Genomic DNA, 18,810 nt, shown 5'->3' with positions numbered 1-18,810 from the left:
CGTTTTTCAAAATAGCTTTTTCAAACATAGTGCAAGTCGAGTTCCACCTATGAGCAACGTCCCAATTGGGTCCTAAGCATATTCGACCCGCTTCCTTACAAGTTTTAATATATTTTGCAAGTCTTTGCGTGTTACTAAATATACTTCGTAACATTCTTTTGAAAGCTTCTTTTTGTGGTTCAATAACCCTTAAACCGTCTTGAACAACCAAATTTATGATGTGTGCAACACTTCAACTATGGAAAAAATACCCTCACAAATCGGATTGTATTTTAATTTTAAACGCATTACCGCGCTCGTATTGTTTCAGGCGTTATCAAAAGATATGGAAAAACCTTTTTTTCCAATTTGTATGTTGTAATACATTTGTTGATTACTTTATATATAGCTTCACCGGTGTGAGGGTAATCGAATAATTTAAACAAAATCGTGCGTTTCATCATTTGCCACATCGCCGGTTCAATCCAATGGGCGGTGACACAAATATACGAAACGGTTGAACCGTGCGGTGCGGACCAAACGTCGCTAGTCAAGTTAACACCGGTTTCTAATTTTTCAAAATAAGAAATTAATTCTAGTTTAGCATTTTCCACAATTTTAAACAATCCCTCCTAAGAGTAGCTCAACATACATGGGTGTATCGTGGTTGGAGAGTTCGTTGAACCATTTCCTCCCTAGCCATATTGAAATTGTAGTTGAAAATATTAGCGCCATCACTTGCCATGGAAGCTTGACCACTAACGTGTTGTTGTTTCAACGCCTTGCAAAACGGTTTTTCAATGTGTTGTTTCAAGGTGGAGTTTGCGGTTTCGCGTAAAAGCCTTGACAATGATGACAACGCGCTTTTCTTTTACCGTTGGCCATCTCGCACAAATAAAAATGTGACCAAACCTCGGGGTTGCGCTTCGATGGAACAACACGAATCACCGTGTCGGTTGTAGACTCGCCAACATTAACCGAATCATGGGCACTAGAGGTTGCCATAGCGTTTTGAGAGTTATCGAACAAGAATAAGAGACTTTTTTAGAGTTTTTGAAGATTCTCAAGTGTTGTGATTGAACCTAAACACCCACAACCCTTTTATACTAGTTGGAGATGATTTTTAGGCAAAAAAAAAAAACGGCAACTTTGGGTCCCAAACGGTCATATGACCATTAATACATGCTGGGCGAAATTAACCGGTTAAAACTAGTTTTTTTATAGTCGTTATCGGTTAACCGATTAATAACCGGTTTTTTTGTGTAATCGATTAATAACCGGTTTTTTAAAAAACCGGTTTTATAACCGAACCGGCCAAGAAAAAGTATAACCGATCATTAACCGGCCAAACCGGTTGTAACAGAACCGGTTACAAAAAAAAACGGTTTTTAAAAAATCGATTTGGGTTTTTTTTTCCGGTTTTGATTGCGTAATCAGTTTTTTGTACATCTCTATGGTATGGTATAGTATCATGTATATAGTATGGTATGGTATATAGTATGGTATGGTATGGTATGGTATGGTATCGTATATGGTATGGTTTGGTATGGTATGGTATGGTATGGTATGGTATGGTATGGTATGGTATGGTATGGTATGGTATGGTATGGTATGGTATGGTATGGTATGGTATGGTATGGTATGGTATGGTATGGTATGGTATGGTATGGTATGGTATGGTATGGTATGGTATGGTATGGTATGGTATGGTATGGTATGGTATGGTATGGTATGGTATGGTATGGTATGGTATGGTATGGTATGGTATGGTATGGTATGGTATGGTATGGTATGGTATGGTACCGTACAGTACGGTACCGTACAGTATAATACAATTTAGTACAGTACAGTAGAGTAGAGTACAGTACAGCACAGCACAATACAGCACAGTATAGTACAACACAGCACACATCACAACACAAAACAGCACCGTATAGTATGGTATGGTATGGTATGGTATGGTATGGTATAGGACTATACGGGGCCTAAACTACACATATAGTCCGATACAAGACTTATCCTACACACTATAGGCCTACGTGGGACCTATACTACATCCATAAGCCTATATGAGACCTATAAGCCTATACGGGACCTATACAAGACTTATACTACACCATATGATACGATACTACACCTATAGGCCTATACGAGACGATATTACACGTATATGCCTATACATGACTTACAGTACACTATACGATACGATAGGATACAATATTAGATTACACGTATGGGCCTATACGAGATTTATACTACACTATATGATACAATACTACATCCATAGACCTATACGAGACCTATATTATACTATACGATAGAATACTTAACAACGTTTTTTTACTAAACTATAGGATATGATACGATAGGATGCTATATTATATTACACGTATAGGCCTATACGAGATTTATACTATACTATATGATACGATACTACATCCATAGGCCTCTACGAGACATATATTATACTATACGATAGAATACTTAACAGTGTTTTTTATTTATCTATTTTTAAAAATTACTTGTTATAAAAGTTTGCTAAAACGATAAATAATGTGTAACAATGTTTCTTTAAAAAAACAAAAAACCCCTTTATATACGTTGCATATAGGCCTATACGCGGCGTATATAAAGGGAAAAATTCCCACATCGTATCAGAGATTCTCTTGGAAATTGAAAAGGGTAGCTGAACGCCGTGTATAGACCTATACGCGACGTATATAAAGTTAGGGTTTGGTGTGCAGATTGGCATTTTGGTGTGCAAATATGTACACCCTTTGTGAAAACATGAAAGAAAATTTAAAAATGTATTTGCACGTTAAGTCGGTCACTCGACTAACCAACCTGCACCAAAAGGACCGGTTTATCCCTAACCCATTGGCTTACTTGTATGCCAATATCCATATGTTACCTCTACTATAGAATATGAGATATATGCTTTAAATTTTTTCTTATTTTTGTATAGGAATATTCTACAAGTACAAGAATGAAAATGGTAATTTTCTGGAGTCCTTGAGAGACGATATTCACGGTATGCTTTCTTTGTACGAAGCAAGGTACATGAGGGTGGAAGGTGAAGAAGTTCTAGACGAAGCCCTCGAGTTTACAAAATACCATCTTGGAAATATAATCGAGAAACACATTTGTAGTAACGACACTTCTCTGGAAACTCAAATATCTCAAGCACTACAACAACCTCTTCGAAAAAGATTGTCACGACTAGAAGCGTTGCGTTACATACCAATCTACCAACAACAAGATTCCCGTAATGATGACTTACTAACACTTGCTAAGTTAGATTTCAATTTGCTCCAAGAATTGCACCGAAAAGAGCTTAACCAAGTTTGCAAGTAAGTGTATTAAAAACAAGACTACTTTTGATTTATTTCTTTTACATAGTACTATTAGAGTCCAGTGTAAGGCCCGAAATGGTAATTCCAAAAAATAAGTAGACCGGTCGAGTTAATAAATATCATTATAAATGGTAAATTTGTTTGAAAAAACTTTATTAAACAAATTTAACTATAACACTAAGTTAAATGAAATAAACTAATTGTACATCTTACTGTACGTTGTTAATCATAATGGTAAGGCTAATTTTAATCAAGCATACTGATGTGTGTAAAATGCAACATATAAAACACATCAATTAAGGCATAAAACTAACCCTTTTTAAGTACTAATGTTGGAAAAAGAGTGTTTTTGTCTTCCTTTTGTATTTTCAGGATGAAATGAGCTCAAAATCACAAAAGAAGCAAAAAGACCACTAATTCTACCATAAATACAAGAAAAGGAACAAAAGTAAACTGCCCGGACCCTCAACGGCACCTCCCAAGACAAAGAGAAGAGAACAGAGTCTGAACACGCCCCGTGTCCAGTGAACACGGGGGCGTGCCCAGGAAGCAGCAGAAACGACAAACCAGTAGAAGCTTCCATTGCTCACCACGGGGCCGTGCCCAGCGGGCACGGGGGCGTGTTGAAAGTACAGCAGGCGCATTAATTGTAATTCGCAATTACAATTAATGAAGAGAGAATGTCAGACGGGCACGGGGCCGTGTCCAGCGGACACGGGGCCGTGTCCAGCGTTCTGTTCAGCCTATAAATAGAGGAGCTTGGTTTCATTCTCTCTCATCCCTTGGCACACCACCTCTCTCACACTTCATCCACCACCCATCACCACCATAACACCATCATCCACCACCATCATCCATTGTCCATCGTAGAGTGTGTGAGTCGTCTCGGGATCCAAGATTGATCGTAAGAGTTCTTGACAATCAAGGCCATGTTTGCCTAAGTCTCTTACATCACTTGGTGAAGACAAGTGTTTAGTATAATACTTTTTATTTTTAATCTTTTGCACTTTTTATTTGGTTTTGTATTAATGACTTTAATAACTAGTTACTTATGTTGAAGGTGATCTTTCCTTATCGTTTGTCCGTGGTATCTTGGCGTTATTTTACTGTCTATATAAAATAAAAGATTTTCACCATTCATATCTCCACGGTCTATATGGAGGTATGTTGGCTACCTGGTCGGGGGTTAAGGGAACGGTTTGGTAAGGGTCTTGCCCTTGTTCAGCGTTTAGAGGTCCTGCTTGGGACCTGGGTCAAATTTAGTAGGATCTCCTTCAATGCCCATAGGTATTGGATGGCGGGGATCCAAACTCTTTGACCCCCTCATAAGCTAACTACTATTAATACTATAACCCGGTTATTTAGGACTGTATCCCTGCTGACTCGGACTACTTAGCCGAGGGTAACGTCACCGCCAAAAGCGGGGCCTACCATAATTTGCATTAATAACTTAATTCATTATCTTTCAATAATCCGACCCTTTAGGATTGTATCCTTGCTGACTCAAACTACTGGGTTGAGGGTAACGTCGCCTTCAAAAGAGGGGCCTACTACAATAACTAAGATAATCTCTTAAACAAGTGCAAAAGTGCGAAAATAATCAAAGGTTATACTAATACACGTGTCGGATCCAAGTGATTCATCTTGTCTATCTGTTTTTATTTTATTTTATTTTTCAGCATTTAGTTAGTTTTTATTTTTCTTAGTTTAAATCATTTTTTCTAACTTTTTGATTTGATTAGACGTTGAGGATAAACCGGTATTAAAAGCTCTTGTGTCCTTGGACGACCTCGGTATCTTACCAACACTATACTACGTCCACGATGGGTGCACTTGCCCATATGTGTGTTTAGTGTTAGTAAATATCGTGTTTTATAAATTTAAAACTTGGCTAAAAGTGTAAAAAGGGCTTAATTATATATCTAAAATATATACACACCGACACGCATCAAGTTTTTGGCGCCGTTGCCGGGGACACAAGGATTTTAAGAAAGCTTAAAATCGACGGCCTAATCAGTTTTTCAAAACCTTTTCAAAACGCGCGCATTTTTCTGCATTTTAGTTTAGTTTTGCATTTATAGTAGCTTGAACACGGGGCCGTGCTCGCTGAACACGCCCCCGTGCTGCATATTTTTAGAGTAGATACCCAGATACAGAGTCTGACCACGGGGCCGTGTTCACTCAACACGCCCCCGTGCTCAACGTGACCAGTTAATTTAATTAAAACGCCCAGATACAGTCCCTGAACACGGGGCCGTGTTCACCCAACACGGGGCCGTGTCCAGCTTCTGTTTCCGTCTTATTTTTGTTTCCTGGTCCCGAGACTCAGTTGTAGTCTGTTGAGTGATTCCTATGGATCAATACTCAAGAGGTTACAACTACACCTATGATGAGGATGATTATAGAGGTAATTATTGCACTAATTGTCGTAATGCACGCTCGGTTCAATATAATACTTCATATCAACCATCCAATTCATACAACCATTATGAGGAGCCCAGGTACGAGCCATCAACTTCATACACATCCTATGAAGACCCAAGGTATGAACCTCCTCCCTCATACTCATATTTTGATGAACCAAGGTATGAGCCTTCATACTCATACTTTGAAGACTCAAGATATGAGCCACCACCTTCATACTCTTATTATGAGGAACCATGGCGTGAACAACCCACCTCATATGAGTACTATGAAGAACAAAGTTTCGACCCTTATCCATCATACACTTACAATGAAGAACAATGGTGTGAACCATCTACTTCATATGAGTACTATGAGGAACCAAGGATCGAACAACCGGATTCAAACTTTGATGATCCGAATTCTTTCAATCTCACCGAAGTAACTAATCGGATAATAGAACAACTTAAAACTATCGAACGTTGCATAAAAGAATCTCGCGCACGGGAAGAGGAATCCCGCGCGAGAGAAGAGTTAAAAAGTGATAATAACGTAGAGATAGTTGAAAGTGTAAAAATGGAAGAACAAGAAAGTGAAAAACAGACACATGAGTTAAACAACGAAAATGGTGAGTCCGATAATGTTAAAATTCAAGAAGAGTCTAATTTAGAGGAAATTATTCTCTTGTCACCTACTTTCGAAAATCATTGTTTAATAACCACTCATGCCAAGTTTTTAAAAGAGTTAAACACTAATGCTAAAATCAATGACCTAGTAAGTATTAAGTTGACTAATGATCAAACCTCGCTAATAAAGGAAGATCCTTTTGAAATTAACATCACACCGGTTCCATGTTTCTTTCAAAATTCGTTTATTAGTAATATCACTATTGATAAAGATCTTTGTGTTAACATAATGCCCAACTACATTTTTGAAAAGTTAAGTATTAGTGATTTTACTCCACTTCAAATACCCATTTTTCTATCCGACCGAAAAGTAATGAAATCAATCGGTGTAGTCGAAGATGTTTTGGTTCAAACAAATCAAATGGTAATCCCAACCGACTTCGTCATCTTAGATGATGCCCCCCTAGTCTTGGGAAAACCTTTTGTACAAACTCACAAAGCTTTGAAAAACCGGAAATTCAACAATCTACCTCTTCAATTAGGGGCATTCAAAAGGAGCATAGATCTTGAGCGCTCAATGAAATATCCTTTTGGCAACAATGACCCCCTAATTGAAGATGAAGCTGAGCCACCCGATACAACCGACGAAGAAGACCACTTTGTCGACGAAGAGGTAGCCATAGAACAAACTTTTAAAGTTCTTGATCTAAATGAGCCACAAAATAAGGTGTCTCCTAAAGACCCACCCATCGAGCTCAAAGAACTCCCTAAGGGTTTGGAATATGCTTTTCTAGGCAAAGATGGTAGTTTACCTGTAATTATTTCGTCTAAATTAACTAGCATAGAAAAAGAAAAATTAGTTAACCTACTTAAAAAACACAAAAATGCGATCGCTTGGAAGCTTGTAGATATTAAGGGAATAAGTCCTTCCATGTGCACGCACAAAATTTTAATGAATGATGACTACAAAACGGTGATTCAACCACAACGAAGAGTGAACCCCAATGTTCAAGAAGTGGTTAAAAATGAAGTCATCAAACTACTCGACGCCGGACTAATCTACCCTATCTCCGATAGCCCGTGGGTAAGTCCCGTCCAAGTAGTCCCAAAGAAAGGAGGTATGACGGTAATAACTAACGAGAAAAATGAATTAATACCCACAAGAACCGTCACAGGATGGAGAGTCTGTATAGACTATAGGAGATTAAATGAAGCAACAAGGAAAGACCACTTTCCTTTGCCCTTCATTGATCAAATGTTAGAAAGATTATCCGGTCATAAATTTTATTGTTTCTTAGATGGTTTTTCAGGTTACTTCCAAATACCGATAGCACCAGAAGACCAAGAGAAAACAACTTTCACATGCCCCTACGGAACTTTTGCATATCGACGCATGCCATTCGGTCTATGTAATGCGCCTGCAACATTCCAACGTTGTATGGTCGCCATTTTCCATGATATGATTGAAAAAACCATGGAAGTCTTCATGGATGACTTTTCCATCTTTGGAGACTCATATGATCAATGCCTCGATAATCTTGAACGAATGCTATCCCGATGTGAGGAAACTAACCTCGCCCTTAACTGGGAAAAATGCCATTTCATGGTAACAGAGGGAATAGTACTCGGACATAAAATCTCAAGCGAAGGAATGGAAGTTGATCGAGCAAAAATTCAGACTATATCTCGATTACCTCCTCCATCCTCCGTGCGAGCAATCAGAAGTTTCCTAGGGCATGCCGGATTCTATAGAAGGTTTATCAAGGACTTTTCGAAAATTTCAAGACCTCTAACAAAATTGCTTGAAAAAGATGCACCCTTCATCTTTGACAAGGAATGCAATCAAGCATTTCTAACCCTCAAGGAAATGCTAGTCAATGCACCTATCATGATAGCACCAGATTGGAAATTTCCTTTCGAAATCATGTGCGATGCAAGCGACTTTGCTGTTGGAGCAGTATTGGGACAAAGAAAAGAAAAACATTTCCACCCAATTTATTATGCTAGTAAAACTCTAAATGATGCACAAGAAAATTATACAACTACAGAAAAAGAGTTACTAGCGGTGGTGTTTGCTTTTGATAAATTTCGTTCTTATCTTGTTCTTTCTAAAACAATAGTTTATACAGACCATGCAGCCATCAGGTACCTCTTCAAGAAGCAAGACGCAAAACCCCGTTTGATAAGGTGGATTCTACTCCTCCAAGAATTCGACATTGAAATCAAGGACAAAAGAGGAGCAGAAAACACTGCTGCAGATCACCTCTCACGCTTAGAAGACCCAGCTTTGGAGACAACCAGGGACGAGCAAATCAACGAAAAATTTCCCACGGAGTCCCTGGAAATGATGGAAAGCAGACAAGAACCATGGTATGCCGACTACGCTAATTTCTTAGCCAGCGGTATAGTCACCAAAGGATGGCCACATCATCAAAGGAAAAAATTCTTTGCTGATGTAAAGCATTACTTTTGGGAAGACCCCTATCTTTTCAAAATGTGTGCCGATCAACTCATCCGAAGGTGTGTCCATGGTAATGAAGCACGAAGAATACTCCGTCATTGTCATGAAGGTCCATACGGAGGACATCATGGTGCCGCAAGTACCGCAAGAAAGGTATTTGATTCGGGATTCTACTGGCCAACCATTTACAAGGATGCACAAAACCTTGTAAAGACATGTGATGCCTGCCAAAGATCAGGTAATATTTCTTCCAAAAACGAAATGCCTCAAAATGGCATTCTCGTTTGTGAAATCTTTGATGTGTGGGGACTCGATTTCATGGGACCTTTCCCACCTTCAAAAGGAAACAAATATATACTTGTGGCAGTCGATTACTTGTCTAAATGGGCAGAGGCCGAGGCTCTTCCAACAAATGATGGAAGAGTAGTGGTAAAATTCCTAAAAAAATTGTTCTCTCGTTTCGGGACACCAAAAGCATTAATAAGTGATAGAGGTACCCATTTTTGCAATCATCAACTCGAGAAAATATTAACAAGGTATGGGGTCTATCACCGGGTCTCAACAGCATATCATCCTCAAACAAATGGGCAAGCCGAAGTGACTAATCGAGGTTTAAAACGAATACTTGAGAAAACCGTAGGGATAAATAAAAAAGAATGGGCTGACAAACTAGACGACGCTTTATGGGCTTTTCGAACCGCTTATAAAACCACTATAGGCACAACCCCATATAAACTCGTCTATGGAAAAAGTTGTCACTTGCCAGTAGAAATCGCTCACAAAGCCTACTGGGCAATAAAAAACGTAAACTTAGACTTAGAAGTTGCCGGTAAGAATCGATTTTGTCAAATAAACGAATTAGAAGAACTTAGGAATTATGCATATTCTAACTCCGAAATTTATAAAGAAAGAATGAAAAATTTGCATGATAAATATATTAAATCTAATGAATTTCGGGTTGGAGACCAAGTTCTATTGTTCAATTCGCGACTTCGATTGTTTCCTGGTAAGTTAAAATCTAGGTGGTCGGGACCTTTTTCAGTCACCCATGTTTTTCCACACGGTGTAGTAGAAATTAAAACTCGAAATGGGACACCATTTAAAGTCAATGGCCAACGGCTGAAACTCTACAGAGGATCCATTGAGGATGAGGAAGAGGAAATCGCACTTCAAACGGTCAACGAATAAACTCATACCCGACATGTTACAGGTAAGTATACATTCGAAACCGGTAAAATCATCTAACCATTATTCGGAGATAAGGGGCATGCACACGAACACGTACAAAAAAAAAATAAATAAATAAATAAAAAATAATTTTCAAAAATTTCACCCGGCACGGGGCCGTGTCCGCTGGACACGGGGCCGTGTCGAGGCGACTGTCGGGATAAAACCCTCTTTTTCTATCAGTTACACCATTCCACACGCCCCGTTTCGCCGAAAACTCTCTGGTTAGAGGCGATTTTCTGCAGATTTCGAACGTTACCACCGAACCTAACAACGTCAAGGTATGATTCTATCCTTCTTAGTAGTTAGATTAGTTACTTGCATGTAGTTAAAACATCAAAAATTGGGGGAAATCTAGGGTTCTTCATGTTCATCCGGATCGAACTCAAAATTTTTGATGAAAATTGTTAGTAGTAGTTTAGAGTAGAGTAGTAGGAAGTAAATAGACATGTATTGTTGATAGATTTGTCCGATTTCCAACTAAAAACACAAACCCTTGTTCTTGAACCGAAAAACACAAAATTGAAAGGGTAAATGGTTTGATTTTGGAAAAATGACACTTAGGGTTTCATTTTCGGGGGAAACCGCTGCTATTAGGCTAAAAATTTTCAGGTTTTCGAAACCGGGACGAAAAAATGAAAATTAGGTGTTACAGACGCCTGAACACGGGGCCGTGTCCGCTGAACACGGGGCCGTGTCCAGCCCACTGTTTGCAGTTTTCAACCTGAATTTCCATGTTTCGCACTAACTTTTGTTGTATTCTTTTCAGATGTCCAAATTCACACGGTTCAATGCCAGCGAACTTGACGCCAGGGCTCGCTACGAGGTCCTACAAACAAGGCCCGAAGAGTATCCAAGGCGGGCATGTACCGATCTTCTGACAATGGTAAACCAACTGGACCGCTTCAACAACATAGTGACGGGTCCACTGCACGTCGCATTGACTACCCGACTTCGGTCGGTCCATCAATGCACATTGGAGTTCTATAGCACGTTCATCTTCAACTCGAGACGCGAACCGTTTGATCACGAGGCGGTCGAGTTTCGATGTGGGGGTACGACCTATAGAACCTCCATGGCGCAGTTCGGATCAATCATTGGGCTGTACAAAGACGAAGAAGCGGGGAATGAAGAGAATACCGGGGGATTGCGAGACTTGGACGCAACTGAACGCCAAGCCGCATGGGCTCAAATCGGTGATGGGATCTACAACTCAAGCAGCACAAAGAGTACCAAACTGAGAGACCCGTTATATCGCTACATCCACAGGCTCCTCACGTACTCGCTGAACCAACGCCATGACAGTAGTGGCGTTGTTGGGGTTAGAGATTTGGTTGTCCTTCACTGCATCCACAACCGGAAGCCTCTCGATGTTCCTTACCTCCTACTGCGGAACATGCACTTGAACCGCCTTGCCTCTGCTCCTACACCAATCTTCTTCGGGGGATGGGTGTACCGTCTTTTCAAGCACTTCACGAACATCCCGAAGTCCTTCGAAAGGAGTCCATGGTCGGGACGGGTTGATTACCATATCTGCCGGGCCATGAACTTGCTCTATGAAGCGGAGGACGGGACGGTGAGCTTTCAGAGGACACAAGGCTACGCATGGAACCCGCAAGAGGCTCTAGTTCTTCATGCACCACCTCCACAGTACCAATACCCTCCCCAAGGCGATCCGGGTCAATCCTCCTCTCAAGGAGGCGGTTTTCCTAATTTCCAAAGTTTACATGATCTTTTGCAGGAAAACCTCATGTGCACCAGGAACACCTACAACCTCGCCAACAACACACACCTCCGGGTAGGAGCTATCGAACGTAGCGTCAATGATATACAAGATGATATCGGTAGCATCCGGGAGTACATGGCGAGGCAGGGAGGCGGAGGTGAAGACAGTGATGAAGATATGGAGTAGGAGGCTGGGAGGAGCAAGGGGCTAGCTGGTGATGAGCCCACAGGTTTGATTACCCTTCTTTTCCATCGAACAATTCATGGCCTGCGTGCCATTTGTCAAGACAATTTACTTTCCTTAACTACTTTTTATCTTTATTTTGTTTTTACTTTATGTTTGGATAATATTTGACTATGGTAAGATTAGGATGGTTTGTGCTTGGTTGGATGGTATTGAATGCTTGAACAGGTGCAATGCAAGGGTTAGAATGCTAAACATTAGCACTCGCAGCCCTAGGATGAAGAAACCGGGAGAAAACCCTATTTTTTCTGGCTAACAGACTGTCCACACGGGGACGTGTCCAGCCGACACGCCCCCGTGTCCATCTCCCAGTTCTGCTGTTTGGCTACTGACCTGCAGATTTTTGCCGGACACGTGGCCGTGTTCACCCAACACGCCCCCGTGTTCACCCTCTGTAAGTTTTTCCTTACTGGCAGTTCGCCACGGGGCCGTGTCCAATGGACACGGGGTCGTGTCCAGAACGCCAGTAACACGAATCTTTGTTTTTAAACACACTTTTACATATTCTAATCAACCAAAAACTTTATTTTTGGACACATTGAGGACAATGTGTAATTTAAGTGTGGGGGGGATGCTAAAACCTTGGAATTTTTGCAAAATCCTAAAACAAGCCTTACACAAAACTCTATTGGAACCGCTAAACACCCCAAATTTTTTCAAAAACTTTTTCATTTTTTTTATTTTATTTACTTGTCTTAGTTTAAGTTGGGAATAACAAGTTATAAAAGGGTTATATTTTTACAAACTTACAACCGATAGCGTCGTGATAAAAAGAACTAACATAAGAAAATTATGAAACGGTATAACAAGTCTAGCTAAAATTCGATTATATATGCTTGGTCACATTAAAAACCCATTCCCACAAAAAGTGAGTTTTGAGCCTTTATTGAGCATAAAAATACACATATTTAGATTAAATGCTCATTTTTCGTTTCTTGTGTGAATAGCCGCTCGGTCTTTACAAATCTAGAACTTGCCACGACGATACATTCCCGGTCCTTACCAACTTAAACCCAAGTAAGTAAATGATGGAGGCATTAGGACTAACTATTTTTCTTTCAAAACCATTATTTTTCATTTTTTTTACCTACCCAAAATCCCCCTAGAAAACCCCTTTGAGCCTAAACCTTTCATTTCATTACCCCCAAAACAATTTTTTTTACCCACCAAAAAAAACCTTTTTCATTTTTTCACCTTTATTTTAGTAACAAACTCGGTTTTTCATAAACATACCCTTTACGTGACGAAAAAAAAAAAAAAAAAGAAATGAAGTCAAAAACAAACATAAGCTACAAAAAGCTTGTTTGGAGAAATACTTCAAAAATAAATGTCACCAAAAATAAGGTATTTTACGAAAACCGACACTTGTTACGATTTTCGCCCTTTTTACTAACCACTAACCAACCACCCACCTTTAAACCCAAGCCTTCACCCCAAAAGACCTCTTGATATTTACAAAGGTAAAAAGTTAAAAAGGAGGAGGATTGATCGCTTGGCAAGCATATGGAGAATGTAAATCCGTGCCGCTCTCGAGCGATTCACTTAAATATACACCTTCGGCCGAGTGATTGAGTGATCTCCCGTGAGGTATGTGAACTTGTATATAAATGGAATTTTAATAAGGCATGCTATGCCCAAATAAGTAGTTTATCTTATGAAAAGTTCAAAATAAACCATGACGAATAAGATTGTAAATAAAATAAAAATAGAACCTATACAAACCTTGGATTCCCGACACTCTAGGACAAGTTAAAAAAAAAAAAAAAAAAAAAAAAAAAAAAAAAACTTCTCTTCTACCTATTCCATTTGGGAGTGTAAGCCACATTAAAAGAGTTTTGCTTGAGGACAACCAAAAGTTCAAGTGTGGGGGTATTTGATGTGTGTAAAATGCAACATATAAAACACATCAATTAAGGCATAAAACTAACCATTTTTAAGTACTAATGTTGGAAAAAGAGTGTTTTTGTCTTCCTTTTGTATTTTCAGGATGAAATGAGCTCAAAATCACAAAAGAAACAAAAAGACCACTAATTCTACCATAAATACAAGAAAAGGAACAAAAGTAAACTGCCCGGACCCTCAACGGCACCTCCCAAGACAAAGAGAAGAGAACAGAGTCTGAACACGCCCCGTGTCCAGTGAACACGGGGGCGTGCCCAGGAAGCAGCAGAAAAGACAAACCAGTAGAAGCTTCCATTGCTCACCACGGGGCCGTGCCCAGCGGGCACGGGGGCGTGTTGAAAGTACAGCAGGCGCATTAATTGTAATTCGCAATTACAATTAATGAAGAGAGAGAATGTCAGACGGGCACGGGGCCGTGTCCAGCGGACACGGGGCCGTGTCCAGCGTTCTGTTCAGCCTATAAATAGAGGAGCTTGGTTTCATTCTCTCTCATCCCTTGGCACACCACCTCTCTCACACTTCATCCACCACCCATCACCACCATAACACCATCATCCACCACCATCATCCATTGTCCATCGTAGAGTGTGTGAGTCGTCTCGGGATCCAAGATTGATCGTAAGAGTTCTTGACAATCAAGGCCATGTTTGCCTAAGTCTCTTACATCACTTGGTGAAGACAAGTGTTTAGTATAATACTTTTTATTTTTAATCTTTTGCACTTTTTATTTGGTTTTGTATTAATGACTTTAATAACTAGTTACTTATGTTGAAGGTGATCTTTCCTTATCGTTTGTCCGTGGTATCTTGGCGTTATTTTACTGTCTATATAAAATAAAAGATTTTCACCATTCATATCTCCACGGTCTATATGGAGGTATGTTGGCTACCTGGTCGGGGGTTAAGGGAACGGTTTGGTAAGGGTCTTGCCCTTGTTCAGCGTTTAGAGGTCCTGCTTGGGACCTGGGTCAAATTTAGTAGGATCTCCTTCAATGCCCATAGGTATTGGATGGCGGGGATCCAAACTCTTTGACCCCCTCATAAGCTAACTACTATTAATACTATAACCCGGTTATTTAGGACTGTATCCCTGCTGACTCAGACTACTTAGCCGAGGGTAACGTCACCGCCAAAAGCGGGGCCTACCATAATTTGCATTAATAACTTAATTCATTATCTTTCAATAATCCGACCCTTTAGGATTGTATCCTTGCTGACTCAAACTACTGGGTTGAGGGTAACGTCTCCTTCAAAAGAGGGGCCTACTACAATAACTAAGATAATCTCTTAAACAAGTGCAAAAGTGCGAAAATAATCAAAGGTTATACTAATACACGTGTCGGATCCAAGTGATTCATATTGTCTATCTGTTTTTATTTTATTTTATTTTTCAGCATTTAGTTAGTTTTTATTTTTCTTAGTTTAAATCATTTTTTCTAACTTTTTGATTTGATTAGACGTTGAGGATAAACCGGTATTAAAAGCTCTTGTGTCCTTGGACGACCTCGGTATCTTACCAACACTATACTACGTCCACGATGGGTGCACTTGCCCATATGTGTGTTTAGTGTTAGTAAATATCGTGTTTTATAAATTTAAAACTTGGCTAAAAGTGTAAAAAGGGCTTAATTATATATCTAAAATATATACACACCGACACGCATCACATACCTATAGCATGGGTTATCCTCATAAATGACATTTTGTGTGTCTAGATGGTGGAAGGATTTCGACGTGTTGAATAAACTACCTTATGCTCGGATAGAATAGTCGAAGGTTACTTTTGGATATTGGCGGTCTACTTCGAGCCTCAACATTCCGAATCAAGGATTTTTCTGATTAAAATATGCAATCTATTAGTCCTTTTGGATGACACATGCGATAATTATGGTACTTATGAAGAACTCGAGATATTTACTAAAGCTATTCAAAAGTAGGTGGTAACTACCAATTTACTTATACTTATATTCATACCTGCAAAAAGTTCCCAAAATTTATTGGTTATTGTGAATGACTTGCGTAGATGGTCAATAAGTTGCATGGATATGCTTCCTCAATACATGAAACTGCTATATCAAGAAATTCTCAATGTTTACAAAGAAGCTGAAGATTTGCTAGAGAAGAAGGGAAATACATATCGTTTATGTTATGCAAAAGAGACGGTACATAATATACAACCTGTTTGATCTTTATAATTCGTTTGTTTTTGTTTTATAAACTATAATATTATTGCCTTTAAAAACATGAAATATAGTTAATGTTCCAGTTGCTAGTTCATTTGGAATTTAGGTTAAAGAGTACACTCGAAATATCTTACTTGAAGCTAAATGGGTAAACGAGAGGTATATTCCAACCTTTGAAGAACATATGTTTGTTGCCATAGTATCTGTTGGCTACCCCTTAATGATCATGTTGTCTTATGTTCATCAGGATGATTTGGTTACCGAGGATACATTTAAATGGGTGTCTAACTATCCTCCTATTTTCAAAGCTTCATCTTTGATTTTTAGACTCATGGATGATATTGCCACGCGTAAGGTATGTGAAACTTCAAGATTTATTTTGTGAATATTCAAAAGAGAATATAAAACTATGGGTAGCAATTAAGTTGTAGTAATTTTAAATTAAAATCACAGGACGAACGAGAAAGAAACCATGTAGCTTCGAGTGTCGAATGCTACATGAAGCAATACGAGGTGTCAGAGGAGCACACACATGAGTTATTCTCAAAGCTAATCGAAGATAATTGGAAAGTTATTAATAAGGAGTCTCTAAGGCCTACACACATACCCGGACCTTTACTTATGTCTCCTATCAATTTTGTACATGTTTGTGATATCCTTTATACAGGTAGTGACAATTTTACTCATGCCGGGAAAGAAATGATTGGCTACATTAAATCACTTCTTGTTACTCCCATAAGTGTTTAATATATAATGCATATGTAATAATCAAATCATGCTTAGCAAATGTTTATGTGTAAGTTATTATACTGACTTGTGTTATTATTGTCGGGTAAGTTCGTGCACGTGTGGTATTTGATACATATCTAACAAATAAGTAATAAGTGTGGTTTGAGTTGTTATTGTCGTGGAAGTTTATTGATCTATAATATGTAACTATTGTCGCCCCGTGTGTCAACAGCACGTCCCGTGGCCAATGTACTTGTTGTACTATGTCAGATTCTGCGAATCATAGAGTTGACCACGCCCTGTGTTGCCTTAGCACAACCGCGTGTTGGTTGTCTGATTTGGCCTTTGCTGTTTATCTTTTCTTCTGCAAAGAATCCAGTCTTGGGCATGACCCGTGCCTGGTAGGCACGGCCCCATGTCAGGTCTTCTGATCTTGCTATTTTCTTTGTTTGGATGTGGATTGGGGCTTGGCGAGTTGCGTGAATTCTTCTTCTTTGTATGTATGTTGGTTTTTGTTGTTATTTTGCTCCTTTTGTGCGTTTAAGCTCTTTTGACCCTGTAAATTAAAAAGGAACAAAGAAACAAGCTTTTTCCAACATTAGTACCGAAAAAGGGTTGATTTTACGCCGTATTTGATATAATTTATATGTTGTATTTGACGTACATCATGCACGAAAGTTGTTTCCAACAGAACCCTCTCAAAACCTCATCGCTAAAGCATCCACACGCGTCGCTAGAAAACAACCGCTATGGTTATTCTTACTCTACTTCTGGATCGGTACTCTTAGTTTCACAAATACATGATAAAAAAAATATATCTTAACAAGTTTTATTACAACTAATTATTAACTATTATATAACGACTGCATCATAGTACCCATGTTACATCCTAACTGATGGCGGAAACATCGGAGAGAAATGAGAATTGTTCAAAAGCACATGATCAACTATTAACATTTAAATGATTATTTAACCAAATTAAAAATATCCTTTCAAGAAATGGAAAGACAAATTGTTCAAAATGAATGAGAAAACCATGTAATGCTTCAAAATCCAATGTTTTAATACACGTGGTGTTTAATAGATTTATGGTGTGAATTAACTTAACTAGGTTGTTTAACCTAGTTAACATAAAAAGTTAAATAGAAAGAATGAAGGAAAATACAAGGGCCAACTGTGACATCTTTGGAAATTGATGAAAATGGTCAATGGATTTAGAGTCAAAATTCTGCATTCTTTAGTGTGTGTGCATGTGCGTAGATGTCTAGAGAGAGAGGAAGAACTCTCTAGTTCAACTTATCAAGTTCAAGCCAAATCAAGACCAAATTGGATGTTGAGATCAATACATGAATGAAGAATACCATCTAATGCTAATAGTCACGTGGTAACTTGTAGAATTTAATTTGGTAATTTTGTATGAAGTGGATTTATGATCAATCCACAAATTAATATGAAATTAAGTATGAATGTGTGTTAGAATCACCATATGGATCATGAATTATTCAAGACTTTGAGTAATTTGATGATTTGGGGTGAAAAGGGAGGGTACACCCCTGACACTTGGAGGTTTTTCAAGTGAGTTAGTGATGTGTGAAAAGTATTATTAATTAAATTCAACAAGTTTTAAAATTGAAAAAACACGTAAACTACACACTACCGGCAAGTATACCGGTCGTAAGTAGTAAAACAAGTATGTTCGAGTATCGAACCGTGGACACAATCTAGTGACTCTTGATACTAAATCTCTATCGACCCATAGCCTAATAATTTGGTTTTGTTTTGAGAAAAACATTTTTAAACTAAAAAACAATTTAAACAAATAGGTGACCAAACTGACAGCAAGCCCAGACAACTGGAGACTGGACTCGAACTCAAGTATGGGAAAAATAGGTTACCTAGGCAATAATCCCTAGACTTATGAATAAAATCCTAACCTTGGTTTGAACGAAGACTATGTCTAACTCGATAAACCCCCGGAA

General features: G+C 38.8%; 1 pseudogene; it reads left to right on the top strand.

The window, feature by feature from the left end:
- The window catches only part of LOC110923648, a 48,562-nt pseudogene extending 31,661 nt beyond the window's left edge, over window positions 1-16,901 (top strand).
- The last annotated feature ends 1,909 nt before the right edge of the window (window positions 16,902-18,810 follow it).

Source organism: Helianthus annuus, chromosome 17 (genome assembly GCF_002127325.2).
Source record: "Helianthus annuus cultivar XRQ/B chromosome 17, HanXRQr2.0-SUNRISE, whole genome shotgun sequence".
Classification (NCBI taxonomy): Eukaryota; Viridiplantae; Streptophyta; class Magnoliopsida; order Asterales; family Asteraceae; genus Helianthus; species Helianthus annuus.
This window is presented reverse-complemented; position numbering and strand designations above follow the sequence as displayed.